The following is an 18126-nucleotide window of genomic DNA, read 5'->3' as shown; positions in this document are numbered from 1 at the left end:
CTTTTGTTCCCCTCTATATCTCTTTATCTTTTATATATGGAAATGTTGAACTATCATAACTCTGGAACCTCATTTTGATCCAAAATTTTAGCTTTCGACAGTAAAATCTAGCTTTCGATGTCTATGTATTATTTCTCATCTCGAAAGCTTCTGCTAATGCCTTTGATGGGCAAGATACACTCTACTCCACCAGGAAAAAAAAGCGGCTGATAGCCATAACGAAGACGAGGGGTTGAAAAAGAGCATGTGCTATGGTTTATGCCATTGCATGTTGCCAGACTTCATGTTTCACAGATTGATCAGAAAGATTCAGAAAGGGCCTGCCAGTGGATGTTTTTGAGCACTATATATACGACATACACGTATCCAACATTCCCATCATGAATGAGATTCAAAAATATTTTTGAGGATAAACACAAATGTATATTGTCAACATAAATCTTTTGTACAGATTATCTCATATAGAACATGTATATTATTTTTTATAATTTGCTCATCAATTTCTAAGAAATAATGTCTTATCCCATGGTGTTTTAATAACCATTTCCCACCACTTGAGCATGAAAGATAAAGCATTAAGGAGTCGGTATCCACAAGAAAAATAACTTTTATTTGTTCTTATCTCTAAGAAAACCAACCAAGAACTCTCTTCATTACATCCAACATCATCATACTTAATAATTTTCTTTGTATCAATTTTAAAATATCAGGTAAGACAAATAAATATTTTAATTACTTCATGTTGGAAGCGTAGATGGGCTCACGATAATTTATAACTTGAATTTTTATTGATACGAAACAAAATACGTTACAATGACACTACTTCAATATTACAATACTGCAATACTAGCTACGACTAGTTTACAAACTCACCAATAGCTTTGCTAAGCGCTCTCTCTCTTTTCTCTCTAATTTTTTCTCTCACTCGTATATTTTCTTTTCCTCACTTCTCACTTATATTTTTCATATAGCTTCCATACATATATATAGTTGTAATAAACCGACTTAAATTGTTAGATATTTCCATGTTGCCCACTAATCTCCAAACATTGCTTGATGTAGTGAAACTCTTTGGTAGGCACCACCATTGTTTATGGTTCTGATTGTTGCCACCTACAAGCTTTCTACACAATTCTTTAAAAATATCTTTGCCACGTTTTTCTTACTCAATAATTGAGTTTGATATCCAACACTCCCCTCAAACTCGATTTTCCATTCCAAGCTTTTCTTTGAGTCGGTTGAATATATTTGCTCTCAATGGCTTTGTAAAAATATCTACTAGTTGATCTTTAGTTCTGCAGTAAATTAGCTCCACATTTTTGTTCTTCACATGCTCTCGTATAAAGTGATACTTTGTATCAATATGCTTGCTTCGGCTATGGGAGACTGGATTCTTGGCAAGGGAAATTGTAGACTTGTTGTCGACATAGATTGTAATTGGTTCTTCTTGTGCCAAATTTAGCTCGTGCAAAAAATTCTTTAACCACATTGCTTGACAAGTGCACGCTGCTGCGGCTATGTATTTGCTTCACATGTTGAAAGAGCTACCGTTTGTTGCTTCTTTGATGACCATGAAAATACTACAGAGCCGATATGAAAGAGATATTCGGTTGTGCTTTTCCGATCGTCTAAGTCTCCCCATAATCATTATCAGAATAACCAATCAGCTTCGAATTTTCTGATCGCGTGTAGAATAAGCCATGATCTGTTGTACCTTTGACATATCTGAGGATTCTTTTTGCTGCAATCCAATGATCTTATTTCGGATTATCCATGAATTTGCTTACCAATCCCACAACGTATGTTATGTCTGGTCTTGTGATAGTCAGATACCTTAGACTTCCAACGATGCTTTTAAACAACGTCGGATTCACTTGCTCTCTTGTTGAATTCACACTTAATTTGATTCCTGGTTCTGCTGGAGTGGCTACCGGCTTGCAATCTTTCGTTCTGAATTTTCTTAAAATTTCTTCTGCATACTTCTTTTGTGATATAAATATTCCTTCTTGCATTTGCTTCACTTTAACTCCAAGAAAGTATGACATTTCTCCAATATTTGTCATTTCAAATTCTTTAGTCATAGCTTTCTTAAAATCATTGAACATACCTGGATTATTTCCTGTGAAAATCATGTTGTCTACATATAAACACACGATCATGATATCACCGTCTTCATTTTTCTTTGTGTATAAATCATGCTCGTATGGACTCTTCATGAACCCATTTCTCTGGAAATATTCATCAATTCTGTGTTCCATGCTCTCGGGGCTTGCTTCAGACCATATAGTTATTTCTTTAATCGGTAAACTTTGTCTTCATGTCCCTTTTTAACGTATTCAAGTGGTTTCTCAATATAAACTTCTTCTTCTAGGTAGCCATTTAGAAATGCTGACTTCACATCCATTTGATAAATTTTCCATCCTTTTTGTGCTAATTATTGTGAGAAGTATGATGGTCTCGATCCTTGTTACTGGAGCAAATACTTCATCATAGTCTATTCCTTGTCTTTGCTTATAGCTTTTGACAACTAGCCTCGCTTTGTGCTTCTCGACCTTTCCTTCTTTATTGGTCTTTGTCTTATAAACTCATTTTACTCCAATTGGGTTATGACCTTCTGGTTGTCTTGTTAGCTCCATATATCATTTCTTTCTATTGAAGCAATTTCTTCATCCATTGCATTTCTCCATTTGTCATATTCAACCGCTCTTCGTATGTTATTGGATCACTGTTCACAAGTAAGCAGAAAAGTGAAACATTATTTAGTTCATAATCGTTGTACCTTTCTGACATTCTTTCTCTCTTGTGGATCTTCGAAGTTCTGTGGGAGGTGCTTCAGAATCTTCTATTATGTTGCTGGAATTACTGTTGCTGCTTGACGACGATGGTATATTTTGTTGAGGACCTTGATAATCAGCTTGTTCATCTTGATTGATAAGATCGTTATCTTTAAAAAATAGTCCTTCAACTTTCTTTTCCTCTTTGCTCTATCTCCAATAGTCTGCTTCATCGAACTCGGCATCTCTTGAAATTATTATCTTCTTTGTAAGAGGATTATATATTCTGTAAGCTTTGCTTCTTTCATCTAGCCAATGAAAATACGTTTTTCTCCTCTTTCATCAAACTTCTTTCTGGTTTGTTCAGGAAAGTGGGTATATGCGATGCATCCAAAAATCTTGAGGTGTCCAACTCCTGGTTTCTGACCACTCCATGCTTCGTTTGACGTCATATACTTCACACTTTTTGTTGGACATCTGTTCAATAGGTAAACTGCACATCAAACTGCTTCATCCCAGAAATTTCTCGGTAGTTGCTTGTCTTTTATCATGCTTCTCGCCATGTCAAGAATCTGCGATTCTTTCTTTCTACAACTCCATTTATTGCGGGCGTGTATCTGGTAGTCACCTGATGGATGATGCCATGCTCTTTGCAGAATTCTTCAAATAACTTTGATGTATATTCGCCTCCTCTATCTGATCTGAGTATCTTCAAATATTGACCGCTTTGTTTTTCCACCATTGCTTTGAATTCTTTCAATTTTTCCAGCACTTCTGACTTTTCTTTCAAGATGTAAATCCAACATTTTCTACTAAAATCATCAATAAAAGTATGTAGTACCTGTTACCGCCAAGCGATGGTATGTCAAAAGGACCTGCTATATTTGTATGTATTATCTCCAGCAGTCTTCGGGCACGCCAGGATCTACAACTTCAAAGCTTGTCTATGTTGTTTCCTTTAATGCAAGCCTCACATAATTGATTTGGAGGGTTAATCTTGGTAGTCATTTCACCATGCTTGTTTTTATGACAGCTTTAAACCAAAAATCCAAGATGTCGCTGTATAGGACTTGACCAAACATCTCACGACACGAGTTGACGATAGCCATGCAGCACCTATATGAAAGTCAGTACCATCCGTTAAGGACAGGTTTGTTGTTCATATGTCAAGGACTGGTAAGATTTTATATTGTATCGAATTAAACCACATGCTCTACCGCTTGTGCAGGCCCCCGTCAATTCCTTTGAGTTTCGGTCTTACGACCGTACTCCCCAAGCGGAGGTTTCACGCGTTAGCTGGGCCCCTGATCTGCATAGACCAAGGGCGAACACCATATCTTAGATTCCATAGCCATGAATCATCTTTGATCGCGGTCTCATGCACTTGACTTCTCCCGACTCGATATCAATTGTAAAGAGACAATTTCAAGTCATATCAGCTTGTGCTATCAATCTCCTTCTTTATTTTTGATGGCAAGCGAGTGATTCTTCATCTGCACTTCATATCCTTTTTCCAGGAGTTGACCAAGACTGATGATATTGCTTTTCAAAGCAGGTACATAATAAACATCTAAATATATTCTTTTCTCCATTTCTGAGTAATCATGACTTCGCCTTTTCCTTTTATTCTGCGTACGAGTCATCTCCGAACGTTACCGTCCATAGACTGTTTCATCTAATTTCACAAACAGTTCCCTTTGACCACACATATGGTTGCTGGCACAATTATCAAGATACCAAATATTTTTCTTGAATTCCTCATTTCCTTATAAATGAGGAATACATGAGTTTTTTCAATTTTTTCTTCTTCAGCAGCTGCTACGTTATTTCTTTCTTTGTTTAGGAGCAGATCTACACTCATAACTATAATGACCATACTTATTGCAATTATAACATTGTACCTGGAATTTATTTCCTTGTTGATATATGCCCTACCTCGGCTCTGAATCCTCGTCCACGACCTGATGTTGGATTGCTTTCACCATTTGATCAGTGCCATATGATCGACCATCACGTCCACAAGTTCTCGTCCTATGTATCTTCCATGATAACCACCACGATTTGCTCGACCTCGTGTGTAGCTGGTGCTAGCTTCTCCTTCGTTGACATTCATCTTGCTTTGTAGAGCTTGCTCCATTTTCTGAATCTTCATTTGTTTTATTTTCTGCTCATGGGCTTGAAGTGAACCCACAAGATCATCGATCGATATCTGAGATAAATCTTTGATTTTCGATTGCCACAACCACGTAATTGAATTTCTATTAATGACCGTAAATTTTTTCCATCACTCTAACATCGTCAAGTGGTTCATTTCTTTCATTTCATTTACAACCGCTTTCACACGGCTAATATAATCATTGATGGTTCTGTATTTTTTATTTTAACATCTCAAACTCAGCTCGGAGAGTTGTAAGTGTACATTTTTTGCTTTTTCGGCACCTTGTAGAGATTTTTGAAAAATCTCCCAGCTTGTTTTGTGGAAATTTTTTAAAGGTAGATTCATATACTCCTTGAAAAATAAAGAACAACGCTCTTTTGTCTTTTTTTTTCCGGGATTCCTTCAATACCTTCTTTTCTTCATTGGCCAGGGTTGCTTTTGCTGCTGCATTTTCAGGCTCGGTGCAATCATCCTCGATGATATCCCAACAATCTTGGGAGCCTAGTAACACCTTCATTTGAATGCTCCAATTTCCGTAATTCATCTTTGTCAATCTCGGGATTTGTGGTTGAATCATGTTGGTCATCTTCTCCACCACGTTAAACTCGAACCAAGCACTGAGGCCACTTGTTGGAAGCGTAGATGGGCTCACGATAATTTATAACTTGAACTTTTTATTGATACGAAACAAAAAACGTTACAATGACACTACCTCAATATTACAATACTACAATACTAGCTATGACTAGTTTACAAACTCACCAATAGCTTTTCTAAGCGCTCTCTATCTTTTCTCTCTCTCTTTTCTCTCTAATTTTTTTCTCTCACTCGTATATTTTCTTTTCCTCACTTCTCACTTATATTTTTCATATAGCTTCCATACATATATATAGTTGTAATAAACCGACTTAAATTGTTAGATATTTCCATGCTGCCTACTAATCTCCAAACATTGCTTGATGTAGTGAAACTCTTTGTTTGACACCACCATTGTTTATAGTTCTGATTTTTGCCACCTACAAGCTTTCTACATAATTCTTTAAAAATATTGCCACATTTTTCTTACTCAATAATTGAGTTTGATATCCAACTTCAAGCTCATCTTTCAAACTAAGAAATGTCTCATCTTGTCTCAATAAATAAATCTATCTTCATTTGAAGAGTATAATCTAAATATGTTGGACTGTCAAGCTTTATCACGACTATTATATAGTTAGGATTGGTTGTTTAATTTTCTGTGAATAAAGATTAGTACCGAATAAAGTTAAATTGTTTTTTGGATAAATTTTTTTTATTCATCCCAAAGAACCTGCTAATACAAATAAATTGATAACCCTTATACTACATCAACTCAAGGAATAAATTAAATAAGATTAGAAAAACAAATAGCAATAAACATAGCAAGAATAAAAGCCTCATTCAATAACTAAAGAAGGATCTAACTAGAGACTTTTAACTATATCTAACGAACCTTAGTCGAGTATCATTTTTTATCTGAGAAAAATAGCACAACACTGACGTGCTCCCCTCCCACGTTGCCTACTACTCATCTCTGTCAAATATAGTAATTAAAGAACACCAAGCTATACAGATGATTGCAACCTTCAAAGACTTTCCATTATCAAACCTCTGCAGCCTATCAATCAAATCCATCCAACAGTACAGAATTCCTACAAGCTTGTAAAGTCAACTGTCAAACTTTACTAGAATAACAACACTCAACAAAAAGACGATCACGCGTTTTCAAAGCATCCTCACATGACAAACAGAAAGGATCAATTTGACAGTCCCATCATATCATTATATTCTTTGTTGGTAGTCTGTCCTACACTACTAACCATGAAATAAAAGAATGTCGAGGAATGACCAACCCTCTCCATACAACTCTGAACCAAGACACTCTATTTTTTGTGCCTAAACAACTCTCAGACCTGCCTTGTCTTATACCCTTCCTGCAAATTATCAGTAAGGGCCAAATCATCTTTAACCTTGATTAATTTTTTTCAAGTCCAACTATGATCTTAACTTGAATTGTCAAATATTGCAACCTTTCAACAAATATTTCTCCACCAAGCTGGTTCACACTGAGATAAAATCAACCACAACACTTCATCACGCAAGCTTTATTCCAAACTAAGATGTCTTTAACCCCAAATTTCCCTTCATACTTAGGGTGATAAGTTCTCTTCCAACTAACTCTAATCCCACAATAAAACATCACTTCCTTTCCAAATAAGTATCACAACCTTTGTAATTTACTTTATGACCTTTTTAAGCATCATACTCTAAAAGTTTATATATTATATTGAAGAACAATTATTTATTATTGAGATAAATCAACGTTCACTCACCGAATTTAATCATTTTCTTATTTATTATCCCTTTTGATTATGTGACATCTATACTATGGTTCCCGAAGACTCAATTTGAGATTAATATGGACTAAAAAATGGAGTAAATAAAAGGTTAAAAATTTTAGACTTAATCTTACTTTAACCCTTTATTAATATTAGATAATCGGCCCAGCCCAATAGCCGTGTTTCGCAAATTTCATTGCACAAATGAGCAAAATACCCACGTGTCAACTACATATGTTTCGAAAAGTGATTCGCCGATCCCACATTACCAGTAAAATCATTACCGCAGCAAAATTTTACCCTTCTCCATTACATGGCGAAATGTTATTGGTAAATCACACTTTAACAAAAAATTGAAACCGCAGCGTATTCTATCACTCTCCCAATTAGGGTGGTTCTGGAACAAAGAAACACGCTGCTCATTAGCCTGTCTGATAATAAAACTCGCAGAGGTTACCCACCGTAGAACCAATAAATTTCAACCCAAATTTATATTTTCAATGGTCATTTCCCCAGCAAAAAGAAACCCATCAATTCAAAATCGGGTATTTCCTGTTTCTGTTTATTTCTAATGAAAAACCCAAACAATTGTGTGTGTAGTTGAATATACTACTTGTTGGTTTGGGAAATATATTTCCAATTATTCAATTACAAAGCCGTCAATTTTTAGCTAACAAAGTCAATATATTTATCAATTGGTGAGGTAAGCGCAAATTTCAATCGCTTTTATTTAGTAATTGTTTTTGTTCTTATGGTCATTCTGACTGCTCTAAATTTTTAATCTTTTCTCCTCCATTGATTAGATTTGTCACGTTTTCATCTGTTTTGTCGTTGTGAATTTATTTGCTTATAGTTTAGTATTGAAATTTGTTATGCTCTGCATGTGTATTTAGGGGGAAGAGAAAAGGTCGTGACATTATCTTTAAGTAGGGTTTTACATTTTTGGCATTGAACCTTAGCTTTCTTCAATTTGTTTATGGGTTTTAGGAATTGTGTGAATTAGGGATTGGTATTTTTTTCCTGTTAACCACTTTTAGGCTTGTTTCAATTTCAGTTAATATTTTTTATACAAGTTGATACCCGGTAGCTACTTTATCAATAAACTTTTCTTCTGTTAGTTTCTTTTTGCTGTTGGAATTCACTGGGGAGGGGGAATTTGATTCTTTTTACCCTTCAGTTTTAATGACAGTACAACCCTATTTGGTTGCTAAGAAATCGAAGTAACAAATTCTTATCTTCTTTCCTTGGTGCAGTTTCAGTTGTTTATTTGTTCATCCTTTTTTTCTTTCTTTTGATTTTTGGCCGGGATAATTTGAATGTTATGGATATTCATATACTATTGCTATGTAGGTGAACTTTTTGTGTGTGTGTGTGTTAAATTATAGATATGTGATATGGTATCATTCAATCTGAACAGGAACAAGAACCAGAGATGACGGAGAATGCAGAAGTTGATGAGCGGGGATATTGATGACAATTACATGGAGGAAGAGGATGATGATGAAGAACATGTAGATGAAGACAGAGTGAATAGTGGTGGTGATGAGAATGGGGAACAAAATGAAGAAGTACGAGGACTCAAAATCTGAAGCGGATGGAAAAGATCAATCATTGGAAGTAGAAAGAAGCTGCATTGAAACAGAACATGCAGAAGACGAAGAAAAGCCCATGCCTTCTATCAGTGAAGAAGAAAAAGAGAAGTGGACTCAACTTCTTGCCTTGCCTCCTAATGGCTCTGAGGTTTTCATTGGAGGGCTTCCGAAGGATACCTCAGAAGACGACTTGAGGGAGCTTTGCGAACCAATAGGAAATTTTTGAGGTCGCAATTTTGTGCCTGTGTTTTCAAGCTCTTTTTTTTTTGGGAGGGGGGAATTTCGGGTGTTATCTGTTAACAGTAAGTTGTTTTGCAGATACGTTTGATTAAAGATAAGGAATCTGGTGAAAGCAAGGGTTATGCATTTGTGGCATTTAAAACAAAGAGGTTGCTGAAGAGGCTGTTGAAGAGCTGCGCAGTAAAGATTCAGGGTAATTTTGGTGTTCCTTGCATTTGCTTCCTGATGTAATCTTTCACCTCCATTGTTTCTTACAATGTAGTTTGGTTTTCTTTTTAATATGCTCAATAATCTCTCAGGGAAAATCTATAAGGTGTTCTTTCTCTGAAACTAAGAACAGATTATTTATCGGTAATGTTCCTAAGAACTTGATTGAGGATGAGTTCAGAAAAGCCGTCGAGAGTGCTGGTCCCGGAGTTGAAAATATAGAACTGATAAAGGTGGATTTTGTAATCTAGATATGGCAAATGCAAATTTTAAGCTGGATGGCAATAACCCTACTGTCACCTGGGCTGATCCAAAGAGTACACCTGAAAATTCTGCTGCTTCGCAGGTAATTCTAATTTTGAAATTTTATTTTGAAGTGCCATATTGGGGAATCACTATTGGGATTTTCTATGGCTCTTTTGTCCCCCACCCCCCTCTTTCTTAAAGCTGGGGTAAAGCTTTGTTAGCTTGTTTGGATCATTAATTGCTAAATGCTAATAATTGGATGTATGCAAACTCCTTTTTTAAGCATACCGCTAATAAAAGAGCTAATCTTTCTTGTACTGTTACATGTTTTGAAATTGCTAGGTGAAGGCACTGTATGTCAAAACATTCCCGATAACACTTCTACGGAGAAACAAGAAGTATTTCAGCGCCATGGGAAGTAACAAAAGTGTTATGCCACCTGGCAAGGCCGGTAAGCGGGATTTTGGGTTTATACATTACGTGGAAAGGTCAAGTGCTTTGAAGGCTGTCAAAGATACAGAGAAATATGAAATAGATGGTATTTTTATTTGCATTTCCTTACGCATTTGGAAACAAAAGTTAGGTATGATTGGTATGGATGGATGCTACTTAAATCATTCAAGCTGTTATCAATTATTTAGGGAAAAGCGGTGCTATCTTCTGCATGTAATCTGCTTTTTAGTGCCTACATGCCATTTAATTCTGCAGAATGGTTTTTGATACATGTCTTTAGTGTTCAGTTTGTTCTTTCTTTTGTGAGAAGCATAGAAGTTCCTGTATTCTTTGCTTTCTGTAGAAATTCCTGTACACTTCTTCCTCTTTAACTTTTTGAAAGTTTATTTTCTTCCTGATGTATGAGCTCCCCTTTTATAAGCTCATGCTGTACCAAATGAAGCTTGTAATATGGGTTGAAATAATTGGGGCCTTTGGAATGAGTATCGGATCTCTTAGTTTTAAACTTTGGCTTGAATAGTTGAATTTGACATTATTCGGTGGAATAGAATCTAATGATAAATACTTTTTGTGAAGTAACTGACTGCATGTGAATAGAAAGTAAATACTTGTACATCACATATTTCTTAATGTTGTATCTTCTTGTACTTGCGTCTTGATTCTTTTAGAAATTACTGTCTTGCCACTTTTCATACCCGTATTGCTTGTAAATCTGTCTCAGGTAATCAATTTTCCGTGAACTGATATTGAGACTGCTGTGATAACTATTCTTTATGCATTTATTGAGGATTCTAGTGAAGATGAGAATTAATATTATTGATCTAATAGAATCAGAGTGTCCTTGTAACTATATTGCCTTATGAATAGATCTGGAAAACAACTTTCCATTTTATCAGGATTTGCTTAGAGTTTGTTTACTTAAATAAACTTTTTTATCAGGATATGCTATATTGTTGCCTTTCCCCTTAAAAAGTTTTGACTGACTTGAATGTAGGGCAAGTCTTGGAGGTTGTCCTTGCCAAACCTCAGGCTGATAAGAAGACTGATGCAGCATATACTTATGGTGCGGTGCCTCATGCAAACCATCTTCAGCACCCCGGTATGGTGGTTTTAAGGAGCTTTCTACATATGGCTCTGCAAGTGCTGGATTTGGTGCTGCTACTAGTTTTCCGCAGGTAATCTGGTTGATTTGTATATTTTTTTTCTTCTTAGATGTAGTTCTCGTGTTGGTAAAAACTAATGCATAACCATGCACATCAACAGCCGGTATATATGGAAGAGGGCCAATGCCAACAAATATGGCTATGGTACCGATGGTTCTACCAGATGGCCGAATAGGATATGTCCTGTAAGTCCCCTCATTTTGTTAAACTACAATATTTTTAGTCAGATAACACATTTTCAACAATGGCTTTTAATGTTTGAATTTGAGCAGGCAGCAGCCTGGAGTGCAGGTGCCAGCCCCACGTCCTCGAAGAGCGGATTGGAGCAATGGTCCGGGTGGAGCAGCAGGACGGGTGGAAATAATGGTGGCGCTGATGGCAACCGCAGTAGAAGGTACAGACCCTATTAGTTAATGCAGGTGTAGACATGACATGCAGGTTTTGGTCAGAAACAGCAGACCTCGTAGTAGGGATGGTCTCCTTAACCAACCCAAAATCAAGGAAAGAAATTGGAGCATCATATGGAGAAGGTCTTGTGTGTTTAGAAGAGGTAGTTGAATTGACATGTTTAGTTGTACGTGGTGGATTGTTTTATTGTTACCTGGCAGGAAAATACAGAAAGTTGGGTTTTGCCTTAAGGGCTTTACAGTAACAGGCGCCACTCCGTATTGTGGCAAATTAATATGGTCTGATTGGATTGGTTTTGGGAATATCTCAACTTCAATTTTTGACGCACCCATCACGTTACCTTTTTAAAGCATTTTAAAAGCACCCAAGTCTTTACGTAAGGAAAAGGTAAATTTCTAATCAAACATCTCAACAAATGATAGATACAAATAAATCATTGGTTGTTAGTGGTGAATCATAAACATGAATAGCAACATAAAAATACATATAATAGTAATGGTTCATTGATAATAGACACTTTAATGGTAATTTATCTTTAATGGTTACGAGTGCTTATCAATGCCTAGTATCAATACCTTGTATAAGTATACGATATTTATTGAAATTTATATAAATTTACGATATATATTTTTAAACTGCATTCTAACTTAATAATAATATTAACTTTGATGTTTTTACAATTTTCTTTATGCTTTTTTTTATAATTTATAAAAATGTCATGAAAACATCAGGGCCGATGGTAATTAATTTTAAATAAAAATTAAATAAATTCTTTTCAAGGTTTGTGCATATAATTAAATTAAATAAATGTTTAAAATATTTAATTTTACTTTAGAATCAAAATTAAAAGTAAAGTTTTAATCACTTTTATTCTTAACATTGCATTGGAGTGCTAACATCTATTTGATCTGGAAAGAACAAAATAAAAGGCAATTCAACGAACAACATAAGTATAAGATTTACGTAGTTCCTTCTATAAAAGAGTGTGTACAAATCAGACTTGGTGGATATTTTATATATACAATTTATAATTCAAATTGATTGATTTATTAAACAACTTTAATGATTAAAAGAGTATTTTATTTTCAGAGGTTCCTGTTTGAGCAGCTATGCTGTGTGTAATTATGAACTAATTGGGTCAACTTATTGACGTAAAAGCCAAAAAATTAGAAAACAAAGGATTAAATTAATAATAGTAGTGGCAAGGTCAAGCGGCTCCATGGTCTAGTGGTTAGGACATTGGACTCTGAATCTAGTAACCCGAGATCAAATCTCGGTGGAACCTTTTAGAAAGTAAAACTCTTTAAATAGAATTTGTTCCAATATTTTTTATGTTCTTCTTTTTGATGATACAGAACTAAAACCGACTCTAGCTACTAGCTTGAGCTTCAAGGGTCACCAAATCAGCAGCATGGAGCAGAAGAGTTTCAAAATAGCAGTTCACCTTATGATTTTAAAATAGCATAGTTTACTCTCTTTAGGAATCGTTACTTATAGATATCATGACACCATTACTTGAAGGGTTCTTTATTGAAAACGTAAAGAATGCATAATGTTCTTTCCAGATACCTGTCGTTTGGTTACTTTGGAAGAAATGCAGGCATTTGAACCGTATTTAAAGAATTACAGAAACATAAAAGGAAGGCATAAAACATGAGGAATCTTTGCCAGATACTTGTCCATTTCCCCCTTCCACGGTTACCCTGGTCTCATTCATGTGAGTCGACCTAAGAGCTCTCCAAACAGCGCTGTTACGCTTAAAACCTGACGACCATAATGCAATCTGCCATACCCGGTCACCACCCGAGATCCTACCCTTAGCCTCCGAACAAGCCAACTCATACCACAGGCAGCTACTTGAAGTATTTCCAATCTATGTAGAGTCATCCTTGAAGGCTCCATATGCCAATCTGTTAGCTGAAACTTCTTCTGTATTTTATCCAAAACCGCCCCTTCAATACCGCAGGGATGCAGAAATGCTCGAAAGCAAGCTTGAAATCAGGCATGTAGGGCTTACTTTGGCCTTGAAAATCTTTTTGCTAATTTTTTAACGAATAAATTGAACTGCTCTGTCAATGGTAAAACAAGGGGACCCAGAGTGGTGATATTGGTTTTCAGAGCCTCTTCATCCACATCCACTAGTTCACGTGCTAATGAAACCCCAACAGTTCCTTTTTCATCTTCTTTGGTAAATGCAGTTGTAATGTACATCATCCGCACCCATATGTGTTCGAACCAAGTGAACGAGCTCGTACTTGGAACGAACCTTGTCTCTGGACTTGTTCGACAAGAGCACGGTGGCTCCACCCACGCGGAATATGCAATTGCATGGCAACATGGACCTGTCATTCCGAAATACCAATTCAGGGTAATGTTCTCGGTGCTTACGTGTTCGGAATGGCTTGGAGGAGGTTTTTAGCGAGCTCGATCGATATAAGGCCGGCTCTGCACCCCATTCCTCCAAGATTGTAGCTCATGATATCAGTAAGTAGGTTGTAGTTGTTGACTATCATGGATGAAAGAGATGGGGTTGGATTAAATAAGCTGCTATTCACGATAAGGATGCCGATATCCTTTGGTTTGACTCCGGTTTTCTCAAAAAGCGAGTCGAGTGCTCCGAATACGACAGCTTCAGCTTCAGCTTGAGACTCTTCCATGCATAGATTCGGTGGACTCGATGTTATTCCTCGAGGGACATACGTCTCGTCGCCTAAACCGGGCCGAGTTGATATCTTTCTTTGAATTCAAGCGTGTCCTCCGTGAAAGCTCCGCTGTTTTCCGAAATCTACAGGAACGAGTCGAATGATAGTCGACGAGGTAAACCGGCCTGGACCGCTTAGCAAAATAGAGACCAAGGAGAAAGAATACAACAGCGAACCAGCTAGTATTGTAACAGCATCAATGCTCTCAAGCCGAAGGCCTTGGCTGGTCCCATAGCTCTGAATTCGGGTCCCGTTTGAAGCAAACCAGAGTTGCAATGGAAAGTGGTAGGATTAGGGCAAACATGAGTATCATGTCGGGGTTACATAAATAACGATATCCTAACTTTACATACTCAAGCTTTATACATTGCAAGAATCAGGTAATCTCGACTGGATTTTGATGATGCCGGAGGATGAGTCTTTGAAGGTCATTTCCGCCCTCAGCTTCTCTCTAATCACTCACTCTTCAAGGGGTCTTAAGGAATATTCACTTCTATGTGTCTTGTCTATATATTAGATATAGATATATACGAGACTATAGCGAGGTTTCCTTTTTTTTCCCTTTTTCAAATAGATACATTCATTTTTTTTTTCCTATCTTTTTGGTACATATTATTCATTTTATTTATATCAAGATAAAGTTTACGACTATTAGGACCTTTTTTTTCTGTCAAAGAGTTTGAATTTCCGCTTTCAAGTAAAGCTTAGGATAAATTACATTTATAATCCTTGAACTTTTAGGACTCCTGAATTTTGGTCATTGAACATTTAAACTTATATTTAGATTATTAAATCTTTATTTCGCTTTGGTTATTATCGTCGACCACCGTTTTCGGCGGCTGATAAAATATATCCCCAATATCATTTACGTTAATAAAACAATACCCTCCAATAAGATGACAATATGTTTATTATTTATAAATTTCATTTTTTTTGTATTTTGTCTTAATAATATAAGAACATAGATAATATAAAATTTAAAAATAATATATTTATTATCAAACAAATAATCGAATGATATGAAGTATAAATGTAAATCCATGATAGAAAAGAAATCAAGTTCAAACTACGATAACGAAAGCATAAAGGAACTAATTTGTTCTAACAAAAATAATCTAATTTTTAACCAAAAGCGCTATCATTAAATAAAATAAAATTATTTTCTGCCTCTTGAATAGCTCGTTCCTTCTTCAATAAGAGTCTTTGCCTTGCTCGAGCTTGAATTGCTAGACATGGTCATTCTCTGATAAAAACAAAAACAAAGTGAAACATTCAAACACAAAATTCAGCCCCTTGGTCTTAATTAATAAGGCGTGACCATTAAGCAGGCGTCAATGTGATTTTTGGAAGTTACCTTATGTATTTGATTTCGAATGGTAGAAGAGAACAATCCTCCAGTATCAGATTTGGACGATCAAAAAGCCGAACTTCTACCTATAGAATCAACGAAGGAAATAGACACGATGAATCTTACAACCAAAGAAATACATTAACCATTCGAATAAATAAGTAAAACTCACCTCTTCTCTTTGGGGCACATATAGCATAAGTGTTCCTTGTTTCCGAATTGAACTCCAGGATGTCATAAAAGTTTTGATTCATTTTTATAGTATAAAAGGAAATTTCAGGGTAAAGACTGTTAAATATACCATCATATGCTTAATAAATCCTTCTTTAAAAAACTTCATATGCGTTCAAATAATAAGTGGTGTGAACAAAAATAAATAAATAATGGTGCAGATGGAAACTCAACCTCCACCCCTCAACGGTGCTCAGGAGAAAAGTCGAGGCAGATATAGCAGCAGACGCAACACCCCATGAATGTTTCTTTTCTGTCTGATAAGATAAAATATCTGAATTGATTTAGGAAATTGCAGAAATAGACATATCCCGCTAATTAACTAAAATTACATACACTCGCAGGAGGAAGAATGAAGCCCCTTAAGAATTGCATTGCTCGTTCCGTCTCGTCCGCATCGCTGGCACCAAAAAATGTAACCACAGCCAAGCATTCAAGAACCTATACTTGTACCAAAATTCATGGATTACAATCATACAAACAATAAGTTAAATGATTACATAGTTGGTTGAGTATAATACAACAATTACCTTGGCAATATCACTCTGGATTTAAGTCTTTGAGAAGTAGAGATAGTATATCTTCGTATACTTGATGTGTTTCACAGATTCAGTTATCATTTCAGTCAATATTTAACGAATATCAAATTTTAACGAATAATAAACATGAATGGGTTTTTTTTTAATTGGATCCGAGAATCATCAAAATCTCCATTGTCATCGTTGTTGCGAAGAATGTGTCTTCTACTTGATTGAAGAGAATTCCTATAACGGATGAAGTTAATATATAAACAACGGGATGCTTAGACGAAGAAGAAAGAACAATGGCTGCTTTGATTACTTACTTTTTGAGTTGTTTACGCGACATGTCGAACGCCATAACAAAAACAATTATCAGAACAGGCTTTGAGCTTTTTATTTTTTATTAGAATTTTCGCTTCTTTGTTAAGATGAAAATTAATCATGTATTTATCGGCAGATCACAGGTAGATTCCTATTACGATTTGGTTTATTACAAGTATCTTTATATCAATCTCAACTTTTACTTTAATCAGAACTAGGGTTTTATTCTTTTTTATTTATAATAAGAATTAATTTTAAATAATTAAATAAAACAAAATTTATATATATATTCTTCATTCAATATGCTTTTGTCGTCTAACTTCCTATTAATGTCAATTTCTTCTTTAATATATAATAAACTAGAATTAAGGTTCCTTCTTTATTTTATTCATTTATTTGTAATAAAAATTGACTTTAAATTAAGATAATTAAATAAAACAAAAATTATATATAATAAATTTTCATTTATTTAGTACCTATTTATTAAATTTATTTTTTGTATTTTATAGGTTTATAAATCTGAGTCCAACCAAAATTCTCATTGGCTTATGCCACTAAGGGTGCGTTTGGTTCACGGAATGTAAGATTACCAGGGAATAAAAGATTACCAGTGAATAGGATTACTGGGAATGTTGTATTTTGTGTTTGGTTGGTTTAGCAGGAATGTAAGATTACCGTGTTTGGTTAAATGAATAAAAGATTTGGAATGTATATTTGACCAAATTGTCCTTATTATATATTTGTTTTTTAACAAGTTGGAAAATATTTATATATTTTCTTTAAAAAATTTAAATTCATACAATTTATATAATTTTTTTTTACAAAATTGAAAATATAAAAAGGTTTAATGAAAGCGTAAAATTTTATTTTAACCCCTAAATTTCATATAAAATTTTAATTATAGATTTTTTTTTTGTAAATCTAAAATAGTTTAAGGATAAATTTATAATTTAACCTTCGTAGACTTTTTATTATTCAATGACAGAATAATGATATTTTTGAAAGAAATTTTTTAAGGGCATTTTAGTCCAAAATGCCAATAATCCAACAATACCTAAGGAAAGGGAAGTAATGACATTCTCGGTAATATATCCCTAAAAATTCACTATTGGTAATGTAAGATTACCGGGAATGAAATTCCCGGCCAACCAAACGGGGGAATGTGGATTTCATTACCATGGGAATCTCACATTCCCCCAACCAAACACACCCTAAAAGGGATGTCATACTATATTAAGAGGTAGACACGTGGGAAAAAAAATTATCGCTTATATGAAATATGAAGTCAAAACAAAACATTTATTAAAAGAAATGTACACTAAATAGATGGTAATTGAAACATGGAAACTTCTTTTCAGAACTGAAATTTTAAAAATAATGAAATAGTTATTAATATTACCGTTTT

At 35.0% G+C, this 18126-nt stretch overlaps 1 non-coding gene and 2 pseudogenes across 1 annotated transcript; 2 read left to right on the top strand and 1 right to left on the bottom strand.

Annotated features, from left to right (window-relative positions):
- The first annotated feature begins 8721 nt into the window (after window positions 1–8721).
- On the top strand, window positions 8722–11893 carry LOC120136342 (annotated as a pseudogene).
- A 918-nt stretch (window positions 11894–12811) lies between these two features.
- Window positions 12812–12883, top strand: TRNAQ-CUG. The gene has a single exon. It is a non-coding gene; the product is annotated as a tRNA-Gln (tRNA).
- A 338-nt stretch (window positions 12884–13221) lies between these two features.
- LOC120136366 lies at window positions 13222–15886 on the bottom strand (annotated as a pseudogene).
- Between the last annotated feature and the right edge of the window lie 2240 nt (window positions 15887–18126).

Source organism: Hibiscus syriacus, unplaced genomic scaffold, assembly GCF_006381635.1.
Source record: "Hibiscus syriacus cultivar Baekdansim isolate YM2019G1 unplaced genomic scaffold, ASM638163v2 tig00110627_pilon, whole genome shotgun sequence".
NCBI classification, from domain to species: domain Eukaryota; kingdom Viridiplantae; phylum Streptophyta; class Magnoliopsida; order Malvales; family Malvaceae; genus Hibiscus; species Hibiscus syriacus.
Note: the sequence above shows the minus strand (reverse complement) of the source record. Positions and strands in the feature narration are given on the sequence as shown.